General features: G+C 43.4%; 1 protein-coding gene across 6 annotated transcripts in view; it reads left to right on the forward strand.

Annotated features, from left to right (window-relative positions):
• Positions 1–13429, forward strand: part of RALY (RALY heterogeneous nuclear ribonucleoprotein) — an 85804-nt gene that overhangs the window by 26123 nt on the left and 46252 nt on the right. The window lies entirely within an intron of this gene.

Genomic DNA, 13429 nt, shown 5'->3' on the forward strand with positions numbered 1-13429 from the left:
GGTCTCGAGATGCCAACAACTCCCAATTTGCCCTTATTAGCTTTGTGACCTCGGACAAATCACTTAACTTCTCAGAAGTTCAGATGAGTATGGTGAATAGACCAAAGAAAAGACTCAGTCCTGGCAGATTCTCCGCATGGTGTAGGGCTCTTGCCACTTTTGTGCTTCAGTCTGAGCGCCCTCTAATGGAAAAGACCAGTATCCTCAAATCTGGAACGTAGTTTGAGTTGAGAGGTTGGGGATCTGTGGGCAGAGGGTTTTGATCACCCAGAGCAGCTGCTGTTATGGGAGAGGGGCTCATGAGTCTTTGAGGACACTGTGTACCATTCTTCCTTAACTGCTGACACTTGTTCTAGCCAGATTGAACTTTGCATCAAGAGCGTTTTAGGCCTGTGTAAACCTAAAGGCTGGATTTATTTCTCAGTCACCTCTCCCAGCTAGAAACTGCATAAGTACCATTTGGCATCCTTTATGAATTTCTCCCTGCCACTAGATTGACACCCCTCCCGCCATGCCTCATTCCCCTTTTCCTAGAACATTGTGCATCTGCTCTATAGGATAGGAAAAAACACTACATGGGGAGACCACAGTGGTGGGTTCCAAACTCGTTTCCCTTTAGCTTTCTTTGTGACTGAAGTCACAGTTTGTTTCATGTCTCTGGTCCTTCTGTAGGCTTCAGTACAAATGGCTTTAGCCATTTCTTGGAATTTGAGAACACAGCCTTCCCCTACCTCCTACTTTCCCTCCCTCCTTTCAATCTAGAATATTAGTATATTCCCACACCCCATTTGCTTGAAATTCACAGCCTTTGTGAGGAGAGTAGTCCTATCTCTAGCTGTTTTTACTGGCAGGTTCTAGGAACTGTCACTCAGTCTAATTACTGGCATGGAACAGGCCCTGGAGGTCAGGTCCATGTGATCCTAGAGGTTCAGCAAGGCATGGTGTTTCTAGGATGGGCAGTCTAGTTCAGTACAGGCAAACATTTGGCCCTGGGCATCCATGATACAGTAGAGGAAGGTGTTGATCCAGGCAATTTGCAGACTCCCCCCCATTTAAAACCTCACAACTCTGAGATAGGTGATATTCCTATTTTACAGACGTGGAAACTGTTTTAGAGGATCATTCAGTAAACATGACTCACTCATTGAGGGTGCAGGGAAACAAATATTCCTTGTTCCCAAGTAAGGGAGAGTGGTAGAGGACATAAACAAGTAAACGTTGATCAAAGCTCTAAGAGGATACTTGAGAGCAAGAGAGCGAGAGCAGTTAAAAGTAACTGTGTCTAAGGATACCTTGTTTGGGTGGCAGAGCCTGGGCTCAAACCCAGGTAGATCTGCATTCTATTTATACTGTACTGTGCTGCCTTCCCTGCAGAAGGGTGGGGAGGGCAGCAAACTCAAGTGCAAGTCCAGATTTGTAGGCAGTCTCTGGAGAATGGCTTTAGTCCTACAGGGGCCTGAATTTTTAGGCAGGTGACTAGGGCAGGGGTTATCACATGGACTTGGGCCCTTTTGTAAAATAGAGCACATAATTTTGTAACCTCTAGAAGGTGAAGTCTGGTGGTCAGCACTGGCTGACCTGGTATCCTGGAATACCACAGGGAGCCCATAGTCATCTCTGCTAGGAGAATGGGAGGAAACATTGATATGGGTAGGGGATGGAGGTTGCTGTTCAGAGTGATTTAAGTATTTCCTGCCTGGAGTCAGAATTAGTTTGAGGACTGGATTGGAGTTGCTGATCCCACCTGAAATGATAGAGCTAAGATAGACACTGAAAGGGAAGGGAAGAGATTTTAGAGGCTGACAGGAGCTGGCCTTCAGGCTAAAAAAATAAGCGTTATTAGATTCTAACATCATTACAGCTTAAAAACTTAAGCCATTTTCTTCTTAGTACAGCCTTTGCAAATACTGGCTCCTTTTCCAGGAGACCAGGCCATGGCTAGCTCTAGGCTGTAATATCCTTCAGTCCTGCTGCTTCACCTTGGGTCCTCTCCTCTGAAGCTCCCAATAGTGCTAGATTTGGTTTCTTCATTTGTGTCATGGGGATTGGACTAGCAGACTGAGGGCTTTTTTTTTTTTTTTTTTTTTTTTTTAACTTTTTGAAGTTTGTTTATTTATTTTGAGAGAGAACAAGTCAGGAGGGGCAGGGAGAAGGAGAACAGAATCCCAGGCAGGCTCTATACCATCTGTGCAGAGCCTGATGTGGGCTTTGAACTCATAAACCATGAGATCATGACTTGAGCCAAGGTCAAGAGTCAGGCACTTAACTGACTGAGCCACCCAGGCACCCTTAGCAGACTGAGGTTTAAGTGTACTGTCCTTAGCATCTCTTTTAGCCACCAGATCTGAAGTTCATTTTTAAGGCTAACTTTGAATCTCACTGTTGATATCTACAGTCTTCACTTAACTGAACTGAATACCAGCTAAAATGGCACAGATTCTTTTTTTTTTTGCCTGACCATCTACTTGTGATTAGTTATTTATTTTACTTTTTATTTATTTAAAAAAAATTTAAATATTTATTTATTTATTTTTGAGAGAGAGAGAGAGAGAGAGACAGAGACAGAGCACAAGTGGGGAAGGGTAGAAAGAGAGAGGGAGACACAGAATCCGAAGCAGGCTCCAGGCTCTGAGCTGTCAACACAGAGCCTGACGTGGGGCTCAAACTCATAAGTCATGAGATCATGACCTGAGCTGAAGTCTGACGTTCAACCAACTGAGCCATCCAGGCACCTTTTTATTTATTTTTTTAATGTTTGTTTATTTTTGAGAGAGAGTGCAAACAGGGGAAGGGCAGAGAGAGAGAGAAAGACACAGAATCTGAAGCAGGCTCCAGGCTCTGAGCTGTCCGCACGGAGCCCGATGAGGGGCGCGAATCCATGAACTGTGAGATCATGACCTGAGCTGGTCAGACACTCAACTGACTGAGCCACCCAGGTGCCCCCATTTACTTGTGATTTTAATTTGGGGGTAAAATTGGCATTATCTCTCAGATCCTGGCTTTCCACCCATAACTGAGATTCTTGGGCTGAGTCCATATCTACAGAACCTTGCTTTTTCTTTTTTTTTTTAAATTTTTTTTTTCAACGTTTATTTATTTTTGGGACAGAGAGAGACAGAGCATGAACGGGGGAGGGGCAGAGAGAGAGGGAGACAGAATCGGAAACAGGCTCCAGGCTCTGAGCCATCAGCCCAGAGCCTGACGCGGGGCTTGAACTCACGGACCGCGAGATCGTGACCTGGCTGAAGTCGGACGCTTAACCGACTGCGCCACCCAGGCGCCCCAGAACCTTGCTTTTTAAATACCTATTCAAAATCAGTATGTGAACTTGAAACTTACAGTTCCTGGTTCCACATTGAGGAACCTCCAAAGTCATTCTGAACTGTAGGAAGAGGAAGTGCCCTGATTGGAAGTAGGCATCTAGCCTTGCCACTGACTTCTTCTGTGACTCTGGACAGATCCTCTTGCCACTCTGGTTTTACTGCCCCTTGTAAAATGGTGGGGTGTCTTCCATCTCTGGTCTCATCAGGGACAGAAAGCCATCTTTGTATACAGTTCAGTTGCAGAGCACTATCTGGCCCAAGCGTTGGTGTGTGGGTTACAGATTATAAACCTTTAGATTCTCCCTTTCAACTCAGAAGGGGGAAGGGGGAACCATCCAACTGTCTCATTAGCATGGAGAAAAGAAAACAGTAATTACTTCTTCCTCCCTTGATGATTCCTGCGGGGTTGGTTCTTCTAGGGAAGGAGGAGGGGGAAACTGGAGACAGCTCCAGCTGAAGAAGAAGAGCTGTTAGCTGTTCAGAAAATGCAGAGGCAAGAATGATTGTCTTGCACATCTGTTGTATTCTCTGGACATTCCTCCAGGCAGCCTAGAGACTGCCTGGATTGAGTTTCATCTATTTATGGCACAAATACTGTTCTCATACACGGACATGGATTAGGCTCAAGAGCCCTAATGTCACCTGTCATAAGAAGCCAGCTGCCCTTGAGGGCCTCCTTTTGTGATATGCTGGGCATCCTGACAACCTGTCTTTGTTGGGGAGTAGAGGAGGGTTTTACTGAGCTATTTTGTGACCTGGCTGCATTTTTATTATGTTGTGAGTCATCTTTTTAGCCCCCATGGCAAACCACAGCCAGTTGGTTTATTATGCCTGGGCACAGGCAGCTACACAATAGAGTCAGTCACAAGAGTCAAGGTCAGGTATTCTTGTGAGTGGGAGGAGTCTAGAACTGCAGGACCATGCGGTTTGGTCAAGGCTAGGAAAAGCAGGCCTCACAAGGATTGAGGCAGTTAGAGTTTTGAGGCCAAGAGGGTTAGGGGGCAGCTAGAACAGAACTAACAAATAAGGTTGGCAAGCATGGCTCCTGGGACAAAGGCTATTTGTTCAAGGGCCAATCTTACACTCTCTGGATATGGGCATTTTGCACCCTCAAGTGCTGATCATAGCAGAAGTGGGTCTGAGGCCACCTGCAGGTGAGCCCTGCCTGATTGAGCTTGGAGCTCTTATGCTATGATTATTTCCTGGGGCTGCTCATTCTTGCCTTGGTTGCTACCCTAGAGGCCTAGAGAACCCAGCTTCTATTTTCCTTTCCCTCTCCAGAGGAAAATATCACTTCAGCAATACCTTTCAGTCAGTCTTCCTGTAGGCCCTGGAGATTGCTTTTCTCTAAACAGCAAAGTTTTGATAGAAACATGCTATTAAATTTTTTCTTTTTCTTTCTTTTCTTTTTTCTTTTCTCTTTTCTTTTCTTTTCTTTTCTTTTCTTTTCTTTTCTTTTCTCTTCTCTTCTCTTCTCTTCTCTTCTCTTCTCTTCTCTTCTCTTCTCTTTTCTTTTCTTTTCTTTTCTTTTCTTTTCTTTCTTTCCAAATGTAGATGATTTCTTCTATCACAATCTTTCCTTAGCCCCCTGAAGCACTCCCTTGTCTTGTTCCAGGCCTTTTGCTTGGTTCCCCACTCTCCCAAAAGCGTTTTATGTCCAGGACTCAGTTCTTCCCCCAATTTTCTGTTAATTCACTTCCTGGCTCCTCTCCCCTAGTTGCCAGCTGTAGTTGTACTCCTGTAGAACGTGCTATTGTTTATTTAAAATAATGTCCTGTGGGAGTGCAAGCTGGTGCAGCCACTCTGGAAAACAGTATGGAGGTTCTTCAAAACTCTAAAAAGAGAACTACCCTACAACCCAGCAATTGCGCTACTAGACATTTATCCACAGGATACAGGTGTGCTGTTTCGATGGGACACATGCACCCCCATGTTTATAGCAGCACTGTCAACAATAGCCAAAGTATGGAAAGAGCCCAAATGTCCATTGATGGTTGAATGGATAAAGAAGATGTTGGAGATACACACACACACACACACACACACACACACACACACACACACACACACACACACAATGGAGTATTACTCGGCAATCAAAAAGAATGGTATCTTGCCATTTGCAACTACATGGATGGAACTAGAGGCTATTATGCTAAGTCAAATTAGAGAAAGACAAAAATCATATGACTTCACTCATATGAGGACTTTAAGAGACAAAACAGATGAACATAAGGGAAGGGAAACAAAAATAATATAAAAACAGGGAGGGGGACAAAACAGAAGAGACTCATAAATATGGAGAACAAACTGAGGGTTACGGGAGGGGTTGTGAGAGGGGGGATGGGCTAAATGGGTAAGGGGCATTAAGGACTCCTGAAATCATTGTTGCACTATATGCTAACTAATTTGGATGTAAATTTTAAAAAATAAAAAATAAAATGAAAAAAATAAAATAAAATAATGGCCTGACCCAAGGGAAGGACTGCTTCTCTTCAGACTAACTTATAGTCATCTGTGCCATTGTAAAGTGCTTCTCAGAAATAGGGACGATATGCACATCTAGGACATAGTACATGCTGAATCTTGCAAAGGTGTTCATAGCATTGAATTCCCTCCTGGTATTAGGTTTTTTTGTAATTTTTTAAAGGTTTTATTAAGAAAATTTTTTTTATGTTTATTTTTGAGAGAGAGTAAGAGAGCGTGAGTGGGGGAGGGGCAGAGAGAGAGGGAGACACAATCCTAAGCAGGCTCCAGGCTCCGAGCTGTCAGCACAGAGCCCAATGTGGGGCTCAAACCCATGAACTGTGAGATCATGATCTGAGCTGAAGTTGGACTCTTAACCAACTGAGCCACCCAGACCCCCCCTTTAAGATTTTATTTATTTATTTATTTTTAATTTTTTAAAATTTACATCCAAATTAGTTAGCATATAGTGCAACAATGATTTCAGGAGTAGGTTCCTTAGTGCCCCTTACCCATTTAGCCCATTCCCCCTCCCACAACCCCTCCAGAAGATTTTGTTTTTAAGTTAACTGTACACCCAATGTGGGGCTCAAACTTAAAACCCCGAAATCAAGAGTTGTATGTTCTACCAACTGAGCCAGGCAGGTGCCTCTTTATTAGGTGTTTTGATCCAGTATTTGAGTTCAGCCCAGGCTGGACCTGTCATGGCTTCTTGACTGTTTGATACAGTCCTGGAACATCTTGTCCTTTAGGGTGTGGTATCTAGTTTGGAAATCATCCCTCTTTCCTTCCTTATTATAACAACTGGCTGAGAGCTCCTTGGGAAGGCCTGGTAAGCCAAGTCCTATGAGTCTGGAACTTGATGGTACACTTGCATTCCACCCCTGCCCATCATTTCCCCAGGCATCTGAAACCAGTAGTTGCTTCATGAAGTATAAAATGGGAGAATTTGGTCCATTTCCTAAAACTTTATTGTTGGTACCTATATGGGGGCGGGGAGGGGGTTCTCCTTATTTTTGAGCAGGAGAAAATGCAAGGTACATGGTAGAAAGAACACAGTCTTTGGAGTCAGACCTTGGTTTCAGTAAGTTCTGTTTTCTAGCTGTGTGGTATTAGACAAGTTATTTCTCTGAGGCTCAGTTTCCTCCTTTAAGATAGGGATAATTTTACTAACCTCAAAAGGTTATTGGAAATAAATGAAAATAATTATGGTTTTGGGCATAGGACATGATACATACATAATAGGTAATGGCAAATGTGCATTTTTTTCTCCTGGGTCTTTTTATTGCTTCTGATTTGTCCTTTTGTGGTACTTAAGTGGAATAATAATAACTATCCTTGAGTCACTTTTGCCAGGCTCTGAGCTGTGGGCTTTCCCAAGCTCTCACTTATTTCTCCTAATACCACATTTATGAAGCAGGAACTATTTTTAACAAATATAGGAAACTGAGGCACAGAAGGTCAGTACCTTGCCTAAGGTCACAAAGCTAGTAAGAGACAGAGCTAGGATTCAAACCCAGGTGTCTGATTCTAGAGCCTGAGCTCTTCACCACTGATCATTATTGATCATTACTACTTTTACTTTTCCTGAGTAATATGTTACTTCTAGTGGTTCTTATTTTCTCTCTACTTGGACTTACGGGGATTTGCGTGCATGTGGTCCATGAGCTTTTCTTAGTCTTTTTTTTTTAATACATATATTTTTAATGTTTATTCATTTTTTTTTTTTTTTAATTTCTTTTTTTCAACGTTTATTTATTTTTGGGACAGAGAGAGACAGAGCATGAACGGGGGAGGGGCAGAGAGAGAGGGAGACACAGAATCTGAAACAGGCTCCAGGCTCTGAGCCATCAGCCCAGAGCCCGACGCGGGGCTCGAACTCACGGACCGCAAGATCGTGACCTGGCTGAAGTCAGACGCTTAACCGACTGCGCCACCCAGGCGCCCCTGTTTATTCATTTTTGAGAGATAGTGCAAGTGGGGGAGGGGCAGAGAGAGAGAGGGAGACACAGAATCTGAAGCAGGCTCCAGGCTCTGAGTTGTCAACACGGAGCCTGACATGGGGCTCGAACTCTTGAACTGTGAGATCATGACCTGAGCTGAAGTCAGATGCCTAACCAACTGAGCCACCCACGTGCCCCAGGTTTTCTTAGCCTTGGTTGGTGCCTCATTTGAGAGACAATGACCCTGTTTGCTCCAGTTCTTCCTAATTTTTCCACTCAGAGCAGATCCCTTCAACTGAAGGGTGGTACAGCCCTCTTTCTTTCTTAAGAGACCATCCCCTCATTCCTTCTTTACCATTCACATAAAACCAAGTAAATTTACAGTTAAAGTGTTCTTGCCAATCTTTCTGATCCCTCTGAAGATCCTTCAGAAGAGCAGATTCTGTCTCCCTCTTACAGACATGGAAACTAAGGTCCAGGAAGGTGAAATGACTTGTCCAAGGTCACACAGTGAATTAGAGGTAGAGCTGGAACTAGCTGTTATGTTTTCTGCCTTTCTTTACTAAAAATATAGTAAGGAGAGGTGGTGTGTATAATTTGCAGATCAGACCTAAAGAAGGTTAAGCTTTATTAGGACCCAGATCAAATGAGTTCTGAAGGGACCCTGCCTCCATCATCCACATCTTTACCTTAGTTCTTTCATACATATTTGAGGAACGCAGCAGAAAGGGAGAATCACTTTCCCCTTAGGGTTCAACAAAGCTTTCATGACAGTTTGCTGTGGGGAAGCATTCAGAGGCTGCAGTGTCTCCTCATCCATAAGGAAGGTTGGATTCCCAGGGCTTACTAGCCTGGAATGACCCTTGTGAAGGAGCAGAGGAATGTCAGAACCTGTATGTCTTCTGACTTCTGCAGGTTTTAGCTTAAGCCAGGTGAGGGTTGGGCTGGAGCAGGATAGTGGTAAGAACTGAGGATAGGAGCCCTGAGGAATTTCATTTTACCCCCCCTGCTGGTAGATTTTGTCAGGGGGTTTGGACAAGCAATTTGAAATTTATAAAGAGGAATTCCTACTACTCCTCTTAAAAAAAAAAATCCTTGGTTTTGGCACCAGAAAAGAAACCTTTCCCAAAGTCTAGGCATTGGACATTTCAGTTGTGGCTGAGACATTACCTTCTTTTTTATCTTCTTCCTTCTCTCCTTTCACCCCTTTCTTCTCCCTCCTTTTTCTCCTATCCAGTCAGCTTCCCATTTCTTTCCTCACCTCTCCTTTAACTCCTGAAAACAAGAATGGGGAAAGGGTACCTTCAGACAACAGATTAGTAGATAGGTGGTAATATAGATACTGGGGCTACAAGTCATAACTTGGAGCTTGACATTTTGGACATTACTTCTGGACCTCAGAACAATGGTTGATGGAACAGGTGCTTACTCATTCATTTATTTGCTTATGTACAGTGTCGTCTAAGTATAACCTGCCAGGCTCTGTTTCAGATACTTGGGCTATTCCAGTTAATAAGACCCTAAACCTGCCAATAAAATTATAGTCTTATGGGTAAGACATAGCAACAGTAAACCTCCTCCCCTACTCCCTGATTCAAATCATTGAATTTTAAGGTGGGAAGAGCTTTAGAGTTTATTTGGTATTCCAGACCATGAAGTAAGTAAACATACAGGCTTTGGAATAAAGTAAAGCAGACCTGGGTTCAAATTCTAGCTCTGCTACTTACTAGCTGTTTGACCTTGAATGGCACACTTAGCCTTGCCCATGTTCAGTTACCTTAGGTATAAAATGGACCTGCCATCACCTCTTCACATTATGAGGGTTAACTGCACAACACCTAGCTCAGTGTCTGGTGCATAGTAGTAGCATGTGTTTTTCTGTCGTTCTGCATGAATGCCTGGCTTAAGTCCTTGCTCCTTTGAAACTTCTTTTTTTTTTTTTTATTTTTTATTTTTTATTTTTCAACGTTTTATTTATTTTTGGGACAGAGAGAGACAGAGCATGAACGGGGGAGGGGCAGAGAGAGAGGGAGACACAGAATCGGAAACAGGCTCCAGGCTCTGAGCCATCAGCCCAGAGCCTGACGCCGGGCTCGAACTCACGGAGCGCGAGATCGTGACCTGGCTGAAGTCGGACGCTTAACCGACTGCGCCACCCAGGCGCCCCGCTCCTTTGAAACTTCTGAGGCCATCTCCTGTCAGCCTAGTTTCTTTCTCCATTTTTATAACACATGGAGCACTCTTTGAACTGTTGGATCCTACCTAATAGTATTAGTCGTCCTTTACAGGAAGTTCACAGAGTCCCACCCTGGAATGCAAGGAGGATAAGAACTGTTCTCATCCATCCCTGTGTCTTCTATAACCCTAACTTAGAGCTGTGACCATGACCAACCAGGCCCAGGAAGTAGTTTTTTGATTGATTGGCTAAGAAGGCTTCTATAAATAAACTTCTGAGTGTTTCGCAGTGAAAAAAAGAGCTATTGAAGAGGCCCAAAGTCTCCCATCCTAACTCTTCTCCCACTCCCCTTCTGTTACCACATTGATTCTCACAAAATCCCTGTCCTGTAATCAGGATGGGGATTGTATCTCCATTTTGTAGAAATCTGAGGCTCAGATTAGAACCCAGGTCCTTTGTTAGGTGATAGATCCAGAGTAAGGTAAGAGTAGCAGGAATGAGAACAGAAATCTTAACTGACTAGGTCTTCGTTCTCTGGAAACAGCAGGAATCTTTACAAGGAAGAAGGAACAGAAGAGTTGGTTTTGAGGCCTTACCTGATGATGAGGCCAGAGTCAGGTCTAGTCACAGTTAGAGATGATTTGATAATATGACATAGTGGTGAGAAAGGGTTCAGAATAACTTCATAGATTTGCTAGGCCTTGAAGATTAAGAAGGATATGAATATGTACAAAATTCCAAGTGAGATAACAGCATGGACAAAAGGATGAGAGCTGGAAAGCCCATAATAGAGGTAAGACAGATGATGACTAGATGAAGGCATACCTAGAGAGCAAAGCTTAGGTGATTGGTAGCTATGATATTTTTTCCTCTTTTTTTCTTAACTTTTTTTGAGCAGGAAAGTGGCCTTGGGAGCATTAGTCTGGCAGTGTAGGCCCAGTAGTTAGAGCACGGAGGGGTAGGAGATTAGTGAAAGAGAGACTGGGGAAGACACTACTGTAACAGTCCTTGTAATGTCAATAATTTAAAAAAAAATTTTTTTTTCAACGTTTTTTATTTATTTTTGGGACAGAGAGAGACAGAGCATGAACGGGGGAGAGGCAGAGAGAGAGGGAGACACAGAATCGGAAACAGGCTCCAGGCTCTGAGCCATCAGCCCAGAGCCCGACACGGGGCTCGAACCCACGGACTGGGAGATCGTGACCTGGCTGAAGTCGGACGCTTAACCGACTGCGCCACCCAGGCGCCCCGTAATGTCAATAATTTTTAAGAAATATTCCAGCATTGCAGGCAAGAGATAGATCCTGAACCAAGAGGAGGTTGACACAGTAGGGAATAAAGAAGAACAGTTTAGATGTAGAGCTCTTAGCATGACAACAAAAAAACCATGAGGATTTGGCAATTGAGGGAATGGGGCATAAGGAAAGGAGAGGTTGGAGAGCATTAACATTTGGAGTCTCAGTACTTGGGAGAATGGTTATATCGTTTGCTGAACTGCAGAGGCTGGGAACAAGGAGATGAGTTCAGTTTATCAACATGTTGAATTCGAGGTGCTAATAGTTTATTCCCCTTACTGCCCACCTCCTAGTGCCTCTGCCTTTGTCCTTTGATCTGGGCCTACAGAGATCCTTCAATTCCATGTATTTCCTGCTTTGTTTCCAGGCCTGGAACCCCCGAGGGATCCCTCCACTCATGTCTTGGAGCAACTGTTTCTCCCTGTCTGAAATAAGATGGTGCATGTAAGATGCTTAGCCTGGTAGCTACTCTTTCAAAGTGTGCATTAAATGTTAGTGGCTATTAAATGGCTGTTGTTGTGGTTGTCATCATAGCTTTGTGATCACAGTAGCTAGAGATTTAGAGAAACGTCTGGAACCACCTGGCTAAAGGACAGTCATTTAGCTGGTATTCAGTAAGAAGTCTGGACTGCAAGTAAATGGAGAGGATTTCAGGCTGGGTGTAAATGAGGGCTCTGAGCCATATCAGCTAGGACTAGGGTATGAGTATGTTTCCTTTCTTTTTCTTCTGTTTTTGAGAAGTTGGTATAATGTGGTTAAGAGGGCAGGGCAAGCCCCAGAGGTTGGACTTCCTGAGTTCAGGTCTCAACTCTACCTTCCTCCTCCTCCTCCTCTTCTTCCGTCTTTCTTTCTTTCTTTCTTTCTTTCTTTCTTTCTTTCTTTCTTTCTTTCTTTCTTTCTTTCTTCCTTCCTTCCTTCCTTCCTTCCTTCCTTCCTTCCTTCCTTCCTTCCTTCTTCTTTTTTTAAAGTTTATTTATTTATTTTGAAAGAGAGCATGAGTGGAGGAGGGGCAGAGAGAGAGAGTCCCAAGCAGGCTGTGTACTCTCAGTGCGGAACCTGACGTGGGGCTCAAGCCCACATACTGTGAGATCATGTCCTGAGCTGAAATCAAGAGTCAGACACTTAACCGACTGAGCCACCTCATTGCCCCTCAGCTCATTGCCCCTTCTGTTAGCTGTGTAACTTGGGCAAATTTACTTCTCCGTGCCTCAGTTTCCCCAGAAGTAAAATGGGGAAATAACAGCAATCTTCTGAGATTGTTGAAAATCCTTTATTTGTATTAATCTTTACAACAGTGCTGGACATGTGCTACTGTTCTCCACAACCCTAGAATCCCCTCTGTTCCACCTTCCAGGTAAATATACTCTTTCTTCCCACCCAACAGAGGAAGGGATGAGTAGAGGCCTGAAGCTAGTTGTAGAGTGCTTGAAAGTTTGTCCCAGCTGGGATCCAGGTTATCTAAGCCTGGAGGAACCTGGCCCAAGATGGAGGCAGAGAGTTGTCCAGATGACCTGAATTCATTTCCAGTACTTTTTTTTCTTTTTTTTTTTTTTTAAGATTTTATTTATTTTTATTTACTATTTATTTATTTATTTATTTATTTATTTATTTATTTATTTATTTATTGGGAGCATAAGTTGGGGAGGGGCAGAAAGAGAGGGAAAGAGAAAAATCCCAAGAAGGCTCTGCACAGACAGTGCAGAGCCTGACTTGGGGCTTGATCTCATGAACTGAACCGTGAGATCATGACCTGACCTGAAATCAAGAGTTGGGTGCTTAACTGACTGAGCCACCCAGGTGCTCACGTTTATTTATTTATTTTTAAAGATTTTATTTTTACGTAATCTCTATACTCACAATGTAGGGCTTGAATTTACAACCCTGAGATCAAGAGTTGCATGCTCTACCGACTGAACCAGCCAGGCACCCCTCCATTCCCAGTTCTGCCACTGATTTACTTTGACCTTGGGCAAGTCATTTAACCTCTGAGCCACAGTTTTCTCATATATAAAATAGGGATCATAATTAATTCCTCCATATATACTTAATATCTCATTCTTTCCCTCACTACATTCTAGCTATATTGACTTTCTTGTTCCTTTAAGCATAACAAGCTTATTCTTGCCTATTATTGCTGCAGGGTCTTTGCACTTGGTATTCTTCTCTGAAACAGTCTTTCCTCAGACCTTTGCAGATCTTACTCCCTCACTTCATTCAGGTCTTTTT

This window comes from Puma concolor, chromosome A3 (genome assembly GCF_028749965.1).
Source record: "Puma concolor isolate L17-30 chromosome A3, mPumCon1.1.hap2, whole genome shotgun sequence".
In the NCBI taxonomy this organism is placed as follows: Eukaryota; Metazoa; Chordata; class Mammalia; order Carnivora; family Felidae; genus Puma; species Puma concolor.